Genomic DNA, 22655 nt, shown 5'->3' on the forward strand with positions numbered 1-22655 from the left:
AGTATATTTCTTCCTGCAGATATAAATAAGCCAATGAAAATCATGATGTCTTATCATCTCATTAGGGTAACCTCACCTCATTTAAGACATTGGCTGCAATAACAGGAGACACTTCATCAAGGTATCAGGAACTGAAGCCGATTGTACCACCTGCAATAGAAGCACAGCTCTGTCAGTGAGAGGAGTCTTCCTGTTTTATAGTGTTGGGGGTGACATGTGGCAGACACATCTGCTTTTATGTCTTATTGATAACACACAAAACATGCTTTAGCTTCTAACCTTAACATTTTTGGCAGAAATAGAAAATCAAATATAAACATGAAACTTGGGGTAACATTCAAGGATTAATATGATTTATTACATTTACCAAAACAGATGTCTTCTTTCATCCAGTATATTTCCCCTGTTTTTTATATTTGCAGCTAATTATCAAAAATGACTATCATGGATAAATATTTTCAAACAGTAAGGCATATTTATTTTGTTTGCTTGTATTTCTCCCTTCTTGGTTTACAATCATATATACTAGGATGTTCAGGGCAGTGGCAGAAAGAGAAGAATTCCTGGGGCTCATCAATGTGCTCTGGATTCAGCAAGAGACCCTGTCTCAAAAAGAAGAGATGGAAAGTGATTAAATAATACACATTCATGGACCTCTGGCTTCTACACATGTGCCTAAACATACACAATCAAATACATAAACATGTACACACACACACACACACACACACACACACACACACACACACAACCAACCTTTCTGAGCCTTCAAGAAGTGGCTGGCATTGTTGGTCACACTAGGAGTTTCTTTTGTAGGAATTTCTCTCCTTTACCTCTTCATTTTAGTTTCCTTCTTGAGTTAACCCTTCTATGTGTCAGAAATATTAGATATTTTAAACTTTTACTTTGAATTTATTTTTATAATAGGGAGAAAAAACAATAGGCACACACACACACACACACACACACACACACACACACACACACAAACACACCCTCAGTAAAATTCCTCCGCATTTCTCCCCAAATCATTTCCTGTCCCCTCTGCGCTGAACAACCTCATAGGTGGTCCTCTCATCTTGCTGGGAAAGTGGGGATGGAGGAACAAGTGCAGATTTATATAAAACATTCCAAGACTTTTGAGCCTGGTAAGTTTGTGGGTATTCTTGTATTATCTCAATATTCCTAAGAAAGTTCTTTAAAACAAAGCATTCAACTTTGAAACCATCAAGAAGTTCAGAAAACTGTCACCATTTAGGGGAAAGGGGCGAGCTATCAGACTTTCTTTAAATTATAAGATTTAATGAATAAAATGAAGGGCCTAGAATAAAGGCAAAATTACCATATTTCCATAAAATGAAAAGAATATTTATGTTTATGAGAGTAAACCTAGAATAATTCTGCCAACATCCTTGAGGGAGTACAGAAATCTAGAATAGTCTGTGGCATTCATACTGATAGCCTTCCAAGCTGTTATCAGAATTGAAAATCAATTGATATTAAGAAAGGGCCTCAGGAGACTTGCTTCACCAAAATATAGCTTCCTCCTTATATTATGCAGTGAAATACTAAAATATCAACAGCTTCACCAAAAGCAAGAATGAGCTAATCACATATTATAGCATGCTTGTCTACTGAAAACACACTTTTAATTTCCCTAAAGTTATATCTCTTAAGAAGAAATGATGTTTCAATTTACTGAGCCCTTACCATAACTATAGATTAAATATGAAGATCAGAAAGGTACATAATAATATGAACTACTGAGAAATTTTGTGGGATATTTTATGACTTTATAAATGCTGAGAGTATGTGGTGTCTTAATCCAGTCTGCATTACTATAGCATAATTCTGACATGCATGACTGATATAGAAAACTTTCCTCTTGCTGTTCTGTAACATGAAAAATGCAATGCCCAGGTGCCAGCATCTGGCAAAGTATTTTGTCTGGCTCTGGATCATCAATGGCTAAGATCCTAGGCAAATTCTGAATATAGACATCAATAAGCCAATATATTCTTATTTTGTTATGATTTCTTTAATTTTAATTATGTGAGGGAAGAGGGAAAAGGGTCCATGCAAGTGAGTGGAAATGTCTGAGTAAGCCAGAAGAGGGCATTGCATATTATGAGGCTAGAGTTATAGGGGAGTTTTGGACCTCCAGATATGGGTCCTAGGAACTACCAAGGTCCTCCACAAAGGCTGTTTGTGCTCTTTATGGCTGAGCCATCTCTCTAATTCCCTGGCACATTCTTTTTAAAGAATCCTACTAGTACAGTAAGGATATTAACCTATTCATGAGGGCAGTGTCTTTGTGACCTTAGATGGCATCTCCATCTATTAAGAGGCAACCTCTCTGCATTGTTGCTCCAGGGAGCAAGCTTTTGATATATGAATTCATAGTTCACAGAACAACACAAATATAATATAAATGCCATGATTAAAATAGCAAGATTTATGCTTAGAATAAGAGCAACAGATAAATAAAGCAGCAAATAAATAAAGGTCGAAAAAATTGAACAAATAAAAATTATCTTAATGTTTACATTAAAGGAGCTGAGAGGAATGGAGGAAGCTGAAACTATGGTCAGGATGTGTTATACGAGAGAAGAATGAATTTTCAATAAAAGAAAAGTCATGCAAAAAAAGTAACTAGAATACAGTAGAAAGCTGAGAAAGAATCCTTGAGATATTTTCCCCAATAGAACAGCAATGAAGTAGAAAATGTTCCTTGATGCATGTGCTTATTAGATTCAGAAGACTTCTCCTGGAGAGCTCATCTACTTATTCATTTTTAAAATAATTCCTCTATACTGGTAAATAGTTGGCTATGTTGCTTTCTTTACCCAAAGATTTTATTAGGTAGCAGGTTATCTAATGCCTTTGAGCATAGACATCAACAGCAGAGCTAACCAACAGACCTTGGCAAAGGAAAGGGTAAGAGAGTGGTGATCTAGCATGGATAATAGGGTCAATTGTATCTGGGAAAAAATGCAAGGGTGGCTACCATGAATGATGGCATAAATCAAACAGAATTTGGCTTGTAGTTATTTTAAGGAGTCTTGTCTGTAATATCAATAAAATAAGAATATGTTTTATAGTATCTATAAAAGAAAAATGGAGTATTAAAGACATATTTTCAAATGTTCCCAGTGCTGTGGTAGCATAGGGGAGTGAGAAAATAATAGAGACTAAGAACCTAGCCTTTACTTCAAGACAACAACAAAACAAAACACTTTATAGGAGGCTTCTGTACTTGTCTTGGCAAAACTGAGTGTTTGTAGCACAACTGCGAGAAAACATTTTCCAGAATGTCTTGGACCAAATAATGTAACTTTAGTTGCAAATGACTTGTGAAGGAGCAGATCTAAGAGTTATCATTTAAACAGGAGGTAGGGCATACAGAGTATTTTATTCTAGTATGCATCCTCTACAGGGGAAATTATGGGTAGAAAACTGGAAGAAATACTGATCAGATCATTAAAATATATTCTCAGTTATATTAGTCACAATGGCTTTCATGCTTAGTTGATTTGAGGACTGCAGATATAAAGACAGGGCTTAACTCAAAGCTTCACACACAAGGTGAGGGACTTAGATACTCATCTTGCTTTTAAAACAACCATACAACAAAGAAGTGCTTTTAAGGCTGGAAAGAAGGTTTAGTTGGTGAAGGGCTTGCTATGAGAACATGAGGACCTGAGTTTAGATACCCAGTATTGCTCTGTAGCACTGTTCCTGAGCAGATGTGAACAAACATCTACTCATCTGAGATAGGAAGCAGACAGCAGACCAAAGTGAGGATAACACCAAAGCCCAACTCAATGAGCTGATGAGTTTTATTGGAGTTATTTGCCAGGCCAGAAATGACTCGAGAATAGCTGCATCACCAAAGGCTACCCAACCTGGGTGATAGCCCACAGTATCTGAAATCCTAGAACACACTGCATAGCTTGCAGGTAGTAGAGTATCAACAAGGTATCCTTTCTAGATTGCTCAGAATTGGCCTGAACTTTTTCCAGGCAGCTCAGCTGGTCACTGCTTCGTCTAAGTGGAGAAGCTGGTCTGAGTCACTTCAGGGAAGGTCAGCTCATCTAAGAGTAATTAGCAGTAGGCCCTACTGCTTCAATATGCTTGAGGGCTCCACTAAGTCTGATAACTTTCAGGGACTGCCTGAGACTATTTTCAGTTGTTTATTTCCTGTCTCATGAGCTTCTATACAAGGTGGGATGTTTTACCATCTCTGTTGTTTTTTTCCTTGTAAAGACCTCACATTTAATGAGCTTCCCTATAAGACAGAGATTTTCACCTTGGAGGAAACGACTGCACAACACACACCCATTTAAACATCCTGTCATGGTGGCTAATGCTTTAAATCCTAGATCTTGAGAGGCAAAGACAAGAAGATCCCTGGATCTCACGGGCCTACTAGTCTAGCTGATCAGTGACCAGGGAGCTACAGGTTCACTGAGGGATCCTGTGTCAAAATATGAGTTGCTCAAAAAAAATAGAGGAAAAAAATGGAATTATGATCTCTGGCATCTACACATGTGTGCATGCACACATAGACACATACACAAGTGAGCACACATGGACACACACCAAAATAAATATTTTGTGGTAGTACTACCAGCTCTTTGATGAGCACACGTAGGAATGGCATTGCAGCCAGAAGTTGACATCAGTGCTGACTATAACACTAGTTAATAGTAAAGATTGTAAGAAGTTGTTCTGGGCATTTCCTTATTGACCATCCCATGTAAACCCTCTCTTTCTTTGGTTATAAATGATAGCTCGAGCCTCAAATGTTCAATATGCAACAAAATCCTCTTGATTTTACCTTCTTGTTCAATAATAAGCACTTCAAAAATAACTCTATTTCCCCTTTTTCTTCTGTCTCTATTCACTGAAGAAAATGGACATAACTTCTGTAATATCAGAATTCAAAGAACTTTTTGAGATTATTCATGGATCTCATTAGAACTTGCATGGGTTTTCAAGAGACTGATGTTCGCTCTTGATACATTTGGTAGTCTTTGTGTGAGGTTCCTCAGTGGAAAAAATTTACATAATGATGTCATCATGGGGATGGGGGAAGTCGAGAGGTACAGCACAGTGAATGCAAGGAGTAGATGAAAGATGTCTACTTGACTGAAGTCATCATTGCTTCATGCATGGGCAGAATGAATGACTTCTGAATGAGTACTATATTTTAATAGCTATTTTGTGTAAGCTGTTTCTGAGTCTCACTTCATACAACAGAACAGTAAGAAATCAGGCAGTTGCCATATGAATAGCAACAACAGTCTACTTTTGTTATATATTACAGATCTGTGAAGGCTGTGTGCTTTGACATTCTGAACATAAACTTGCTTCCATCTGAAAATTCCATATATTTACTATTAGATGGTCAATATAAATACAGTTTTGCAAGATTTTTTTTCTCACAATACCGGTTCAAGGCTTATAAATTGCTGTGTTCCAGAAGAGCCATGAACAAATATCCATTCACCTCAGATAGGGCATCACAAGCAAGACAAAGCTAAAATTGTACCAAAGTGTAGGTTGATGAATAATGACAATTTACCAACTTTGTTGAGGTTAACTACAGAAATATGGGTGACTCAAAGGCAGCTACATCACTGAAAGACCCATCCCACTGGAGCTCCCTACATGACTTACATGGAGCTCAGCCATTCAGAATCTCCTTTCCCTACAAATTGTTGCATGTATAACCTATGGACAGGTCTTGTGAGTCTTACAAGTTTTAGGGGCCCAAAATTTGTGGGTTTTACTTTCTGGGCTGTAGGAAGTAGACTCCAGGAAGAAATGGAATGTTTCAATTAAGAGGAAATACACAACACATAAACACAAATACATATGTACATACACACACATAAAAATACATAAAACATATTATATATATACATATGGTTGAGTCTATCCAAGGCTTTCGTATGCTTATATCTCCTATTGTTCAGCCTCCATCCTTTTTACTGCCTGCTAGGTATATGAGGTAGGATGGCTTTCAGTTACTTTCAGAGTATTAGCATTTGTGTTTAGCCAATGGTGACTACTGAAAGATGATTACAAAGATGAACAGAGAAGACATCTTCCCTGTGTTTGAGCCAAGGACAATGCAGTTGACACTGTGCTCATCCTGTGCAACAAAATCTCCTTCATTTGTCCCAGTTTTTAATAGTGATTCTATCTGACTATCCAGTGTTATCACTCCTTTCATTTTTGTTTGTTTTTCCATATGTAGATGTTTGATACATGCATGAATATGTCTATGTGGTATGTGTACATGTATATATAATATATACTATAGTGACATTTTATTTGTATTGAAATGTGATTTTATTTGTATGTCAATAAAGTTGCCTTGAGGTCAGAGCAAGCCAGAGCAGAAGCTGAGCAGTAGTGGGGCACGCCTTTAATCCCAACACTTGGGAGGCAGAGCTAGGCGGAGCTCTGTGTGTTCAAGGACACAGCCAGCATGGCAGACACATGCCTTTAATCTCAATACCAACCATAGAAGACCTGGAGGTCTGTACAAACAGGCAGTGACAAGGAGGTCATATGGCTGGGTTTACAACCAATGAGAAAACAGAACAGAAAGTCTTTAAATAGACAGGATGCACAGAAGTATGTCTCTTGCGAAGAGAAAGAACAGCAGAAGCAGTGAAGGGTAAGGTTTTCTGCTCTTGCTCTGACCTCATGGTTTTTATCTCTGCAATCGGTTCTGTGTTTCTTATTCAACAAGCCGGTTACATCTACGTTTGGCACCCAACGTGGGGCACGAACCCACGACCCTGAGATTAAGAGTCTCATGCTCTACCGACTGAGCTAGCCGGGCTTATTATAATATAAAGCATATTACAGGTATACCACATAATCCTACAGGCCAAGCAGTTATAGAAAGATCCAACAGAACTCTAAAGGACATGATAAATAAACAGAAAGGGGTAACAAAAACCCCCAGAAATAGACTGCACAATGTTCTATTAACTTTGAATTTTCTCAGTGCTAATGAAAAAGGAACAACAGCTGCAGAGAGACATTGGTTAATAGAAAAAACTACAGAATTAAATCAGCCTATATACTTCAAGGATGTGCTGACCTCAGAATGGAACCCAGGGTATGTGTTACGTTGGGGACGAGGTTTTGCTTTTGTTTCTACAGGAGAAGATAAACTGTGGGTACCATCAAAACTGATAAAGGTTTGATTTGAACAAGAGAGACCTCTTAATTAGAGGGGGTGATAGTTCATCAACCAACATGACCATCAAGTTTAAACTCACTTATACCATTAATACATGCCTTTTCATTTAATCAGATGTAAATTGCCAAAAGGGAACCTCCCCAAAATTAGTCTTGGGAAAGGGTTTTTATTTTTGTCTTTTAGGAGAATGAAAGCTAAGGAATCTGAAGAACACTGGACAAATGAGACAACTGAAGAAAAAGGACAAATCATCTGTCCCAGGAAAAAGAGTAAAATGGCCTATTGGTATATCATCTACAAAATTTCATAAATCTTTCTAAATGTTTGTTTCTGCTCTTCTCTAAAAAATTAATACTCTTGGTCTTCTTGTAGTCCCAGTTCAATTAAAGCTTCAAGCTGATTTTGGAGTTGGAGAATGGCTCTCTCCTCCTTTAAACTCAAGCATGTTGTTAAAAAGAAAATGAAAACTCCCTGTATCATACCAGAAGAAAGAGCCATCTTCTGACATAGGACAGAAGAAAAACCAAATTAATTAAGGGACTATTCTATTACTAATCTCAATTCTTTGATTCTATTCTGATTCTTTAAACTTTTCTTAAAGTATGAATTTTATATCAAAATTTACTATATATATATATAAGTATATATATATTTTAAACTTTGTTAAGATAATAATGGTCATATAGAGTACTAATCAATTCTAGAGAAAAGGCTTTGATTAACTGCCTATACATGTCTTTGTGTTCGAGTCTCTTTTCAGTTTTATGCAGGAAATCACGGCCAGGCCTAACTTCAACTGAAATCTCCAGGAAGAAGATGGGGCCCCACAACGACAATTCCATGTGGAAAATAATATCACTAAGCTGACAAACATCATCTACAGATCAGCTTTGGACTACAAAGTGCTTAGAGCAATTCTGAGATGGCTAACTGAGATGATCCAGTTTCAAAGACTACTTAATTAAGGGCTTGAGATAAACCCTGAACTTTGGCATTATGCATAACAAAGAATATAGTTACCTTTCCTAGAATTTGTCAATTAACCCAAAATTTTTCTTTTCAGAATAAAGATAACTTCGCCCATACCCAGCAGGAAGCAATTTTAAGAATACGATGCCCACATTCCCAAAGGGGTGGTGTGGGGTGGGTGGTTTTTTGGTCTTTTTATGGGTATTGGGTCTGGGATTGTTTTCATTGTTTAGGAGGGTTGGTTACAAGTTGTTGTTAAGGGTTAGGAAAAGGGCTAGGCAAAAGGTGCTTGTTTAAAAAAAAAAGAAAGAAAAATGAAAAGGACAATTACTAGTTTTAAATACTTTACATTCAATTGGATAGTTTTATATTGTATACAAATTGTTATTGAGATTGAGATTGTTAGAATATACCATACACGTATTTCTAATCTTGCTCGAGATATTGTATTTATACCATTCATTTAACAATGTAATGCAATTTGCTAATCCTTGAATGTTAGTATTACCAACTATTAGGATATATTGAAATGAAAATTAGTGGTTAGACATTACAATTGAACTTGTAGTCATATTAGGTGTGTTTTCAAGATCAAACAGATATATTTTAGATAGACAGGTTATCTTCAAACCCTTCAGAGATCTACAGAATATGGCATTTGAAATGTTTTAATAACTTAAGAATTTTTCTCTTTTGCTATGACTATGAGACTTGATGGCTCCTGGCAGTACCAATCTACTTCAGAGAAAATATGGGCATTGAAGAAACTGCATATGGAGTTAACTTTCATTGTGGCAAAAGTTAGCCACTGGACAACAAAGTATCCTCTAATCAACTGCTGACAAACAGGACAGACATGACATGAAACCAAGGACTACCAATTCTTGCCAAAACAAGTGTGGTTGTGGCTTTAACAAAAGGCATCTTCTGAAGCCAGGACAATATGGCACCATCCCTGAAGTGAATGACCTTTGCAATCTGTAAAAGGTACCGTGCCCTTTTCTTCAAAGGCAGTTGAACAGGGAGTGGGCCAATGGCTTCTGATGTGCAATGGAACAGCAGATGAAACATTTCTTCTTGAAGAATAACTAAGCTCACCCCTCTCAATAGTAGACTGGTGTTTTATAGAGGGATGTGGAGAAGAACAGGATGCCAAGATGAAGCCACAGATACACAGCCAAGAAAAATGGACAGCTGAATTGAAAAAACATCAGTAATTTCCAGAATTTAAAATCCTGAATCATGACATGACACTAATGGAATTCAGGTGTTTCTGGTACATGGACTGCTCTCACCAAATGTGAGGTCAAACTGTTGACCTTGTATACATCCTAGTTCACAAAAGAGTCTGTCAGATATGCTAAGCCTATAGGCAGAAGATGATGCCCCAACACTGCAGAGAAACCTCAGGTGACTATCCAGGCAGCTGGCTGTTTCTGTCAACTCACATTTTTTTTTTTTTTTTTTGAAGCTGCGTGCATGCACTTCTTGTTTTTATTTTTTATTAGGTAGTACTATTTCCTTCTTGGGTCTCTGAGGGAGTTGAAGATCAGTTAGTTATAGTTATAATTATCTTTGTTAAGGATTTCAGAAAAACTCACTAAGAGCTGTAAGTGTATAAATTTGAAAGACTTTATAAGACAGTTCCATTGGCAATATAAGTTAGGATAGAAAGTGAATCAGGTACATTCTGGACTTACCAAAATAGGATAGATAATGGAATTATTTTCTCTGAATTTGTCAAATACAAATGGACTAGACATTGTTTAGGTATTTATTGTTTGTATATATGGTATATATAGTTATTGTACTTTTGTATATAGTTTTTCTTATATTAGTTATAACTTTTTCCTTTTTTTCTTTTTAGTAAAATAGAAAAGGGGAAATATAGTGATATTTTATTTGTATTGAAATGTGATTTTGTTTGCATGACAATAAAGTTGCCTTGAGGTCAGAGCAAGCCAGAGCAGAAGCTGAGCAGTAGTGGGGCAAGCCTTTAATCCCAACACTTAGGAGGCAGAGCTAGGCGGATCTCTGTGTGTTCAAGGACACAGCCAGCATGGCAGACACATGCCTTTAATCTCAATACCAACCATAGAAGACCTGGAGGTCTGTACAAACAGGCAGCGACAAGGAGGTCATGTGGCTGGGTTTACAACCAATAAGAAAACAGAACAGAAAGTCTTTAAATGGACAGGATGCACAGAAGTAGGTCTCTTGCAGAGAGGAAGAACCGCAGAAGCAGTGAAGGGTAAGGTTTTCTGCTCTTGCTCTGACCTTGTGGTTTTTAACTCTGCAATCAGTTCTGTGTTTCTTATTTAACAAGTCGGTTACATCTACAATATACATAGACATATTCATATATATGTGTGTGTTGTGTGTGTGTGTGTGTGTGTGTGTGTGTGTATGTGTGTGTGTGTGTGTGTTTACATGTATGTGGGGATGTGCGTGAAGGCCAGAAGTTAACCTCAGGTTTCTTACTCAATAATTCTCCACTCTAATTCTCTGATTATTGAGGCAAAGCCTCTAAGTGAACCCAGAGTACACTGATTTGCTATTCTAGTTAGCCATCTTGTCTCTCCCTCCTTTAAGCTGGAATTACATGTGGGCTGCTGTCTTAGTTCCAGTTTCTACTGTGGCATCAAAGCACCATTACCAAAAAACAAGTCGGGAGGAAAGGGTTAATTTGAATTACAGGTCCAGATTATAGCATGTCATTGGAAGAATTCTGGACAGGAACTCAAGCAAAGCAGGAACCTGGAAGCAGGAGTTGGTGAAGAAGCCATGGAGGGGTGCTCCTTACTGGCTTGCTCCCCATGGCTTGCTCAGCCTGCTTTCTTATAGAACCCAGGACCACCAGCCCAGAGATAGCCCCACCTGCAATGGACTGGGCCCTCCCCCATTTAATCACTAATTGAGAAACTGCTGTACAACTGGATCTCATGAAGACATTTCCTCAACTGAAGCTCCTTTTCTTGATGACTGTTGTTTGTGTCAAATTGACACACAAAGCCAACCAGTACAGACACCACACCCCCTCAGTTTTCACATTATATTAAAAGATTATGAGATAATTTTCTTTCATTTTTTGTTAATTGAGCAGTTTTTATAATTGTTTTTTAATTGTATGTGTTTGTGTGCTGGCCTGAGGGGATATATGTGTTTTTCACACATGCAGGTAACCTTGGAGGCTAGAAGATAGTCTCAAATCTCTTGGACCTGGAGCCACAGGTGGTTGTGAACCACCTGATGTGTGTGTTGAGAACTGAACATGGATCACATGAAAGAGCAGCAAGTGCAATCTTTCCAGCCCCAAGTGAACAGTTCTTGAACAGCAAACTTTATAAATGATTACGTCATGTCACAATGTGAAAGGACTGAACATCCCTGGGAGGTTAGCCTGTTCCTTCTAGACCTCTTTAGGGAATCTCAGAGGGCAAAGGCGGGAAGTGACAAACATCAGAGAGCTTTCCTGATGGCTGGAAGCAGAAGAAAGTACCTGGGCTCCAGAGCCCTATGAGGAACGTGTCCCCAGTCTCTAGTAGTCCTGCTTCTAGGCCCAACATGGGCTTCTCTGTAGTGTCAAGTGTGGACTCTGCCTTTATCTGGGGCTTTTGGGAGACAGCTCAGCTATAGGAGCTCCTTTATTCTTTTTTTCCCAATCTGTAGCCCAGTAACAGGAATTCAAAACGTATATGATTTTTCAATATGCCATTCATTGTGAAATAAGATTCTAGTTCAGAAAAGGGTCTTTTGGAGATGATGTCTGGGTCAACATTCTGCCAGAATTTCTAGTTGAAAAATGAAAATGCCAGTCAATCATCACGTTTCCAAATACTAGTTATATGACAGGATGGAGCTTCTATGAAGCAGATGATTTATGTAGGTTTTTTTTTCTTTTTACCACATGTATCAAATTATGCAGTTGGAGAGAAATCAGAATAATTCCCTCTGATTTCAAAAAATATCAGAATTAATTCCTTCCACTACAACAAGAGGTTCCAGGCTGTGCTGATGTGTTCTGATAATACATAGTGAGCAAGGGCAGGAGACACAGTGCCACAGTTCAAAGCACTCGCTGTTCTTCCAGAAGACCAGAGTTCTGTTCTCCTCTCCCATACTATGTGACACATAAGCATCTCTAACTCCAGTGTTAGGAAATAGGACACTTTCTTCTGGCCTCCACAGGCATCCTCACACATGTGGCATAAATTTACACAGACACACTCATGTTCTCATAGATAAAATAAAAATGAATTTTTAAAAGTAATAATTAAATCCCCTTAGAGAACAAGCATTTCTTTGATCTTCTCATTCTTTCTTCAATTTTGTTATGATAGGGAAAAAAGTCAAACCCATCATGTTTATGAATGAGCATTTATTGTTATCTTAGACCAGAATGATTTTACCCTCTTCAGACTGATGAAACACCATGTACTCAGTGATTACAAGGCAACAACATCCAAGCTGCTTAATCTCAATTTAAATATATATATATTAAATAGAACTGCAGGGAAAGAAAGATCCCTGGGATTTGCAGGCCAGTTTAGTCTAGCTGAGAGAGAGGGAGAGAAAGAGAGAGAGAGAGAGAGAGAGAGAGAGAGAGAGAGAGAGAGAGAGAAAGTAATTAGGTAGAACTCTCTCCCAAACATGCTCATATAACACACACATGCACACACACACATATATATCCTGCTCATATGTAATAGCAGCCTCTCTATTTTCTGTCTCTGACTATCTCTTTTTCTTCCTCATATACATATAACACTCAATGACCACCACCACACACACCAGCAGCCCCGCTAATGACAAATTCTTTCTTGTCACTCTCTACCATTTTTACTCTATTACAGAATGGAATTTTTGACCAGCTCCCAAACTGCCTTGACAGGGATTTCTCTCTGCATTCCTGGTCTCCAGATACTATAATAATAAATTATCATGTCTTAAGTGAGCTTTGGAATTTAATCTTCTAAGAAAAACTTTTCATTACTTTTAATTACCTTACAATTTATTTTGCTCACTAACACTTGAGAGAGTTCACTAAATATTTCTTTGTTATCCTGTGGTTTGACTTCGTCTCTGAGAAACATTTAGGGAACTATATTTCCTTGTTGTGGAATATTACTTTAACTATATAAATGTGTATTATATTTGTTTATGCTGAATTTGTTCAATGATATAAAAGTGTGTCGTTTTGCCTGCCTAAGGCACCTGATTGATCTAACAGAAAGCTGAATGGCTAATAGCTAGGCAGTAGAGGGATAGGCAGGGTTGTCAGGCAGAAAGACTAAGTAGGAGGAATCTCGAAGGGAGAAAGAAAGGGAGATGTTCAGGGCCAGCCTGTCAGGTAGCCGCCAAACAGGCAGGAAATGTAGGGTATACACAATGAAGAAAAGGTAAAAAATATCCTGAGGCAAGACATAGATGAAGAGAAACAGATTAAGTTGTAAGAGCTGGTGGGACAAGCCTAAGATAAGGTCAAGCATTCATAATTTATAATAAGTCTCTGTGTCTTTATTTGGGAGCTGGTTATAGGCCAAAAGAAAGCCTGCTATATTCCCTCTCCATCTTGACTTTGGTTCCCTGGTGTCAGGAGGTGATAGACACTTTAGTTACTTATTCAACTCACTATTCTTAAACTTTTTGCTTGCTATCAGAGTTATGGACTTTTTTAAAATATCACTTTCTTTAATTAAATATCAACAATTAATTCTATTTATACATTTATTTTATCTTCTTTAACACAAATAGTTGAAGAAAAGAGTATCAAGGACATTTTTAAATTTTCAAATGCAACACCCATAGTGAATGCTATTATAAAGTAAAAATATGCATTTCAAAAAGTATTCAGCCAGGCATGATGCCAGATACCTGTAATCCTAGTAATTTGGATGCTGGGGCAGAAGTATCACTAGTTCAAGGACAGCCTGGTCTATATCATAAGACCTTGTCACAAAACAAAACAAGAAAATTAAAATAGTAAGTTTGTACTTCTTTTTAACTCTCTAGCTGATCTTGTGATGTGAATTTCAGAATTCTACATATATTAATCTTTGAGAAACACAGAGGGTCAGACAGGGTGTATTCTAAAAATGTGTGTCTCTGTGTGTCTAATTGTGCGTGTGCATGTGCATGTGCATGTGTGTGTGCACATGCGCATGTGTGTGTGTGTGTGTGTGTGTGTGTGTGTGTGTGTGTGTGTGTGTATACACTTGAGTACAGGTATCCATAGAAGCTAAAAGAGGATGTTGGATCCCCTGTAGTTTGAATGACAGGTAACTGTGAGCAGCCTGGTGTGAGCACTGGGAACCACATTCAGGTCCTCTGCATTTTAAGGATTCTTGCCACATTTATAATTAGCCTTAAAAAAAAAAAAAAAAGATACTCAAACTGAGTAGAGTAGATGCTCATCATAGTTTAGTCTTTAGTCTTTTTGCAGCTAGATAGTCTTGAAATCTTCCCCATGCCAAATCACATCTTTAAGTTGAATGTAAAATGGACATTACTGTGTGGGAAGCAGTGCCTGATTCTGTAGAATACAGAGCAGTAAGAAAGAGAGTGATGAATTCTCCAGGTAGAGCTCAGTGAGTTCCACCTGACTCTTATTTCTGCCACCATCATGCATGATTCTGATTGATTGCAAGATATCCTTCTTTGGGATATATTTGAAGCCAGTGGCTCAGTTGTCCCTTCATAAGGATATCTCACCATTGGATAAGGCCAGCAGCTTCTGGAAAATGCCAGAGCATTCCTGTACCATCTAGCTGTAGAGTGGGTCTTGTGGTCACCTAGAACCATCTGGTTTCATACTCACTGATGTTAGCTGCTGCTACTGAGTCAAGTTTATCCTGAATAGATGGACTGAGGAAGGGAGGAGTCAGTGTGATACATGTAGTTTGTTAGTTTCCAAGTATAATACACTATAAGGCATTTCCCCAGGCTGGACACTCGTTTCCTCTCTAACCAGCATTTTCTAACCATAAACAATCCTGATCACTGTAGTGTCCATCCTTTCATTCAGACGTAAGTCTACAATTTCCATTCTAACACTCATTTGATTTGTGCAAATATGACTCTTACAACTATCTAGAGACTCCAAGCACCATTCACCGGGCCTCTCTGAGTGATGCTGGTATCAAATTCATCCGCATGCTCTAGTTATTTGTGGGGGTTGGCATTCCAGACTTACATGAAACACAAACTCCATGCTTCTGAAAACCTACCTCATAGTTTGTTACTGTAGTTCAAGAACTTCTACTCTTTTTCCATGTTTCTCAATATCTCCAAGCTTCCAGTCTGTTACAATTTCCAGTGTTCTTTTCCAGTGTTAAGTCCTATGTGCTAGAAGAGGGGCCTGCCTAAATAAGCTTAGTTCTGGAGAACCTCATGTTTCAGGCCAGCTCCCTGGATCCTCAGTTTCAGGACCCATTCTCATATCACCTATTCTCAAGAATGCCGGTACATTTTGACTAGTTCCGTAGAGCATTTAGTGTATGCTATTTTCCTTCTGGTCAAGGCTCCGCACTTCTTTGTCTCTGGTTTTCTAGTATATTGGACAAAATGGAATTGTAGGATGATTAAAAGAGGCCTCATCAGGCAGATCTCTGTGAGTTTGAGGCCAGCCTGGTCTCCAAAGCGAGTTCCAGGAAAGGTGCAAAGCTACACAGAGAAACCCTGTCTCAAAAAAAAAAAAAAAAAAAAAAAAAAGTTACAAAAGTTTTCCGGCCTGATCTACAGTGAGATCCAGGAAAGGAAAGGCACAAAGCTACACAGAGAAACCCTGTCTCGAAAAACCAACAACAACAGAAAAATAAGTTTCGGGAGAAGGGCAGGGAGGGGGGAACTGGGGTTGGTATGTAAAATGAAAAAAATTTAATAAATAAATATATTTTTAAAAAGAGGCCTCAGATGGCCTTCCAGCACATGGTCATAGTAGCCTTCAATATGAGGAGTAGACCACTTTTGTAAAGCTTGAAGACTGAAGGTTTCACATGCACCATTTCAATACCTCTCAATGTTTCAGAGTGCTTTCCTTCTTGGCAGAGCCTTGACATTGAGGTAGCAGATTAGTGGAACTATAAGTTTATCTCTCTCCAGAGTTTCTCTGACTGGACCAGTCTTAAGCTGTCTGCCTTCCCACTGCAGGGAGGCTGCTTTATAAACTACCAAGAACATTGGTAACATGACATCTAACTGCTGCTTCGTCACCCCCAAACTCATTAATAAATGCTAATTCTTAATGAATTACACAGTATATGTTACATAAGCGTGTTTCAACTGTAACTTTATTAATAGAATGTGTAGTGTCAATTGCTCTCATGCACAGCAATCCTATACCCCCTTTTAAATCCAGTCTGAAATATCGAGCTCTACACAATTCCCTCTCATAGTCACAGAAACCAGCCTGGAGAAAGCAGAAACCTGGGAGATGTGCTTCCATATTTGAGAATTTAGGAGGTTGCCTATCCATGTGGGTCCAGATTCTTCAGTCTCATTGAGCCCACATCTCCCCACAGAGGTCAAAGAGCCCAGTCTTTGTTCTTGCCTAGTGTGCTTTCACTCCCCATTCACCTTCAGTATATGTGAAACAGAATTCTAAATACATTTTCTAGGTTGCTGTGAAGTTTTACTTCAATGAAACCTTTTGAAAATATTTGAATATGAAAAATTTTAATACATGGAGATTGGGACTAATGCAATTTAGGTATTTCATTTAATGAGTCTTAGCATCACTTAATGAACAGATTTGAAAATGAAGGAAGTACAAGCAACAGGAGACCAATCTGGCACGTTACTCACATTATCGCAGAATGGCCTTCAAATCATTTTTTAATGAATAAACTAAAGTTAAATTTAACATAGGCGATATGTCTCATTACCAGTGTCCTTTCTTGTTTTAGAAATTGTTCATGGGCCATAAAGATGACTCAGATAGAGAAGGCACTTACCACACAAGCCTGCCTACATAAGCTCGAGCCTCAAGAACCCACACAAAGATGGAGGAAGAGAATCAGCTCCACAAAGTTATCCTCTGACCTCTGTGTGCACTGTGACATGAGTGCCCTCAGACAGTTAACATACATACACCATACACACACAATAGTAATAATAATAATAATAACAATAAATTGTCCTTGTTCCCTGAGTGATCCTACATCTTTGTTTTTGTATGTGAATGACTGCTATTTAGTTATGGTTTATGTAAGAAAACTGACCCTTTTAGGTACTTTCTTTTATTTTATTCATACTAATAGCTTAACTATCCCAAACAAACTTAATCCAAGTACAAAGCAAAAAGAAAACAAAACCATAAAATATCTTCTTTAATTTTGTTAAGTGTATTTATTTATTTATTTATTTATTTATTTATTTATTTATTTATTTATTTATTCATTTAGAGAGTGTGTGTGTGCATATAAGTCTGTGTCTCATCCTGCCATGTGGATGTCAGAGGACAATTTGCAAAAGTCAGGTCCATCCTTCTACCATGTGATTCAACTCAGATAAACAGGCTTGGCAGTCATCTTCCTGGCCCTGCATATTCTTTTCTATTGTTTCTCTGTTCCTGCATAATCAAAGAGGGAAGGGTGTAGAGAAGAAGAGATAGTACAACTGTCCTCTGGTCATGTGGAGCAGTTGTATTCCAGGCTACAGCATCTATGATTCAGAGAGCCTGGCTCTCCTGCAGGTACTAGCAGCGGGAACCCAGAGGGAAATTTGCGGTGAACAGAAACACGGGAATGAAATATAGCCAGCCCAACCATTCAGGACAGAAATCAGATGCACAAATTATATTCTCTGTTAAAATATTTGGAACAGTAAAACTGGAGTGAGACGGCTTGGTGCATATAGGAGTGAGCTGCCAAACCTACGAACTTGAGTTTGACAGCAGGTCTCACGTAGTAAAAGGAGAAAAGCAACTCCCATGTTTTTAATGCCATGTGCCAGTCATATACTAAATACCACACATGCATATTATGCAATTAAATCTATTTCCTTCCTTAGGGAAGCTTGCACTGTAATAAAGCTGAGAATGTATAGAATGTATACTCAAAGTAGTATCTAGATTGCTAGTTAACAAATTTTTCCCCTGTGACTAAATTTAAATCCAAATTAATGTATGTGAGAAAGAAATAGTTTTTTTAATGTAAAAAGACTTTAAAATTTTTAACACAAATGTGCAAACCTAAACAAATCCATAGTCACCATTGACCTGTCACTGGCTCACTGTATCACTGAGTAGCTCACTTTGACAGACATACCTCAGCTGCTTTCTTATATCAAATAATCTAAGTGGGATTGATGACCTTTGTTCTCCTGCCTCAATTTATTCTCCTAGCCTTATGTGTGTAACTGGAGTTAACTCCAGTCCTGCCAGGATCCACAGCCACTCAGACTCAAATAAACACACAGACACTTATATTATTTAAATTGTTTGGCCTAGTGGCTCATCTTGCTATCTAGTTCTTATATCTTAAATTAACCCATTTCTATTAATCTATACCTTGCCATGTGACTCATGGCTCACCAGTACTTTACATCCTGCTCCTTATGGTGGCAGCTGGCAGCATCTCCTGACTCATCCTTCTTCCACCCAGCATTGTCCTCTCTCCTTGTCCCACCTACACTATCCTTCCTGCCTGGCTACTGGCCAATCAGTGTTTTATTTATCAATCAATCATAGCAACATGTATTCACAGCTTACAGGACATCCCACAGCACATGTGAACTGTTAATAGATTATCTCCTTAAATGTCTATGCTTTTTCTATATTTTTTCCAGCAGCATCTGGGGTAAAGGAAGTATAGTATTTCTCAGTTGTCTTAGTTACAAGATTTTAAATGCTGGAGCTTGTGACTATGTACATTGTCTTCTTTGGGTTAATATTCACAGCATGCTATCAATCGTTATAGCAGTATTTCTTTAAACTTTTTTTAAATTCAGGTACTGGAAATTCAGCACAGGTCCTTCTACATGGTGGGCAATTACTCTACCACTGAACTACCTCCTTAAAAACCCATCCTTCAGTTTACTTCACTGGAATTGTGTTGACGCAGGATCTTGCTAGGGCAGTTAGCTACCCTTGAACTTACTCTGTAGACCATGCAAGGCCATGAACTTTGAATCCTCCTGATTCAGTCTACCAAGTATCTAGCTTACAGTTCTGGACCACAGTTCCTGGTATCTTCTGTTGCTGGGGAAGGGATTGATCCTGGGGCTTCAAGAGTGCTAGGCTAGCACTCTGCTGAGGGAGCTACATCCTCAGCCCCTTGTGGTTAAATTTCTTCATTCATTTTCACGAGGTGGACAGAAGTAGCCCCATTTTTTCTCTGTCCCTAAATTAGGAGATGAAGCTTCTATTAAATAGCAGACCCTCTAAGTGTTTCTCTCTGAAGAGGAATCAGACCCCATTCCCTACAGCCATTCTCTCCTTAGATGGAGAGATGATAAGGAAGTTTGCTGTGAAGTGGCCGTATAGTCCCCCTCCCTGTTGGGGCTACAGGAAAACTCAACATAATCCTGAATTACTCATTTACTTGCATCCAGTACCTCACTGTCTTATGAATCCTGGCATGTAAGCAAGGCTAGGTTATCACGTGCTATGGAGCTTGCTCACCCCATGGCATTCTATGAATCAGGAGTGTCATTTGCCCTCTGGAACTAAAGGCCCTTTCATTCAAAGCCTCACTATGTCACTTATGACCATCGTGCTTTTTTCTAGTACATTCTCACTGCAAGGCTTCCCCTGGTTATCAGTGCTAACCTGTCTTCAACTCTCCCAACAAAGCTCATTGAGAACCTTTCATATTCCAGAAGCCTGTTGCTCTTCCAATAAATAATTTCCCCTTCCTTCAAGTCTGGACTGTGCTGTGACTGCTTACCTAATGGACTGCTGTCAAAGATGTAGCTTCTGTGTACCTTCTCTCTCTCTCTCTCTCTCTCTCTCTCTCTCTCTCTCTCTCTCTCTCTCACACACACACACACACACACACACACACACACACACACACATACACACATCTCAACCACAGCTTCCCCAATCTCCACCCCATCTCCCCACTCTCCCAGATCCACTGTTCCTCCATTTCCCTTCATACAGAGCAGGCTTCCCAGGAATATTGACCAAACTTTGCATAACAAGATGCAATAAGACTAGGCACATACCCTTGTATCAATGCTGTATGATGCATCCCAGTAGGAGGAAATAGGTCCCATAAGCAGGTAAAACAGTCAGAGCTACCCCTACTACTACTGTTAAGAGATCCATAAGAACAGGAGGCTACCAATCATAACTTAATACATGAAGAGGACCTACCAGTACCTACAGTCCGACCTATACAGGCTCCATGATTGCATGATTGCCGCTTCAGTCACTGTGAGCCCCTATGACATCTGCCTAGTTAATTCTGTGGGCTGTGTTCTCCTGGTAGCTTTGATCCTCTGGCTTCTAAAATGTTTCCTCCCTGTTTTCTGCAGAGTTCCCCAAGATTGACCTAATGTTTGACCCTGGATCTCTGTGTCTACTCCCATAAGCTGCTGGAGAGAGCCTCTCTAATAATGTCTGGGGTAGGCAACAATCCTCTGATTCTGGCAGAATATCATGGAATCAGTTTTTTTTGTTTGTTTGTTTGTTTTGTTTTGTTTTTTTGGTCAGTTGTGCTTGGTTCTACCCTAAGTCTCTGAGCCACCTGGTTTCTGGATCCTGGTCATCCAAGCAGTATTGGGCATGGGCTTCCTCTCATGGTATGGGCCTCAGGTTAGACCAGTCATTGTTGGGCATGCCCATAACCTCTAAGCCACCATTGCTCCAGTGCATCTTGCAGGGAAGACAGGTTGTGGGTCATAGATTTTTGTGGTTGGATCGGTGTCCCAATTCCACCACAGGGGGCCTAGCTTGGTTACAGAAGATGGCTGGTTCAGGCTCCATATTCTCCACTACTAGAAGACTTGTTGGGATCAACCTCATAGGTTCCAGGAAGTTTCTACTACAGTAGATTTTCCTATCACCCCCTATATGTCCAACTATTTCCATCATCTCTCCCAGTACTCTCTCCCTCAGCCCCTTCCTCCCACACCTGAGCCCTTATATTCCCATCCCCACCCTCCCCCAGTCCACCCAAGCAATCTACTCATTATATTTCTTCTTCCGAGTGAGATCCATGTGTCACCCCCTATCCCCCAAACTTCTCCTATTCGTCTAACTTCTCTGTGTCTGTGGGTTGTAATGGGATTATCCTTTACATAAGAGCTAATACCCGCCTAAAAGTGAGTACATATCATGTTTGTCTTTCTGTGTGTGGGTTGCCTTGTTTAATATGACCATTTTCTAGTTTCATTCATTTGCCTGAAAATTTCATGATTTTTTTTATAACATCTGAATAATACTCATTGTATAAATATACCACGTTTTCTATATCCATTCTTCAATTGGGGGACACCTAGGTTGTTCCCAGTTTCTGGCTATTATGAATAGAGCTGCTATAAACGTAGTTGAGCAAACATTTTTGTAGTAGTAGGATGAGGTATCTTTGGGGTATATCTGGATATTGAGATAGATTGATTTCCTGTTTTCTGAGGAACCTCCATATTGATTTCCATAGTGGCTGTACAACTTTGCACCCCCACAAGCAATGGATGTATGTTCCCCTTGCTCCACATCCTCACCAGCATGAGCTGTGATTTGTCTTGTTGACTTTAACTATTTGGACAGGTATAAGATGGACTATTAAAGTAGATTTGATTTGATTTCCATGATGGCTAAAGGTTTTGAAATTTTTTTAAAAATATTTCTCAGTTATTTCAGCTTCTCTAATGAGAATTATTTATTTAGATTTGTACCCCATTTTTTATTGTATTGTTAGGTTTGTTGAAATCTAGTTTCTTGAGTTCTTTATATATTTTGGATATTAGCCCTCCATTGAATGTACAGTTAGAGAAAATTTTTTCCCTTTCTATAGGCTATTTGGTCCTACTGATGGTGTCCTTTGCCTTACAGAAGCTTTTCAGTTACATGAAGTTCCATTTATTAATAGTTTACCTTAGTGCCTGTACTATTGGTGTTCTGTTTAGAAAATTGTCTGCAATGCCAATGTGTTTGAGACTAGTGATGTGGGATGATCTTTCTATATGCTGTGAATGTGTGTTGCTCTCATTAGTTGATATATAAAGCTAGTTTGGCCTACAGCAAGGCAGGATAGAGCCTGGCAGAAAATCCAAGCAGAGATACAGGGAGAGGAAGGTTGGAGTCAGGGCAGCTGCTAGCAGCCACCCAAGGGGCAAGATTCCAGAGCACTGGTAAGCCATGGCTATAGATGGAATGGGACAGAGAAAAACCTCCAATTACAGCTACCGCTTAGTTTCTCTTCTATCAGGTTCAGTACCTGGTTTAGGTTGCAGTCATTGATCCACTTGGACTTGAGTTTGTGCAGGGTGATAGATATGGATCTATTTGCATTCA

General features: G+C 38.8%; 1 non-coding gene across 1 annotated transcript; it reads right to left on the reverse strand.

Moving 5' to 3' along the window:
* Positions 1-6786: 6786 nt before the first annotated feature.
* On the reverse strand, positions 6787-6859 carry Trnak-cuu. Its single transcript has one exon. It is a non-coding gene; the product is annotated as a tRNA-Lys (tRNA).
* Positions 6860-22655: the final 15796 nt, after the last annotated feature.

Source organism: Onychomys torridus, chromosome 11 (genome assembly GCF_903995425.1).
Source record: "Onychomys torridus chromosome 11, mOncTor1.1, whole genome shotgun sequence".
Classification (NCBI taxonomy): Eukaryota; Metazoa; Chordata; class Mammalia; order Rodentia; family Cricetidae; genus Onychomys; species Onychomys torridus.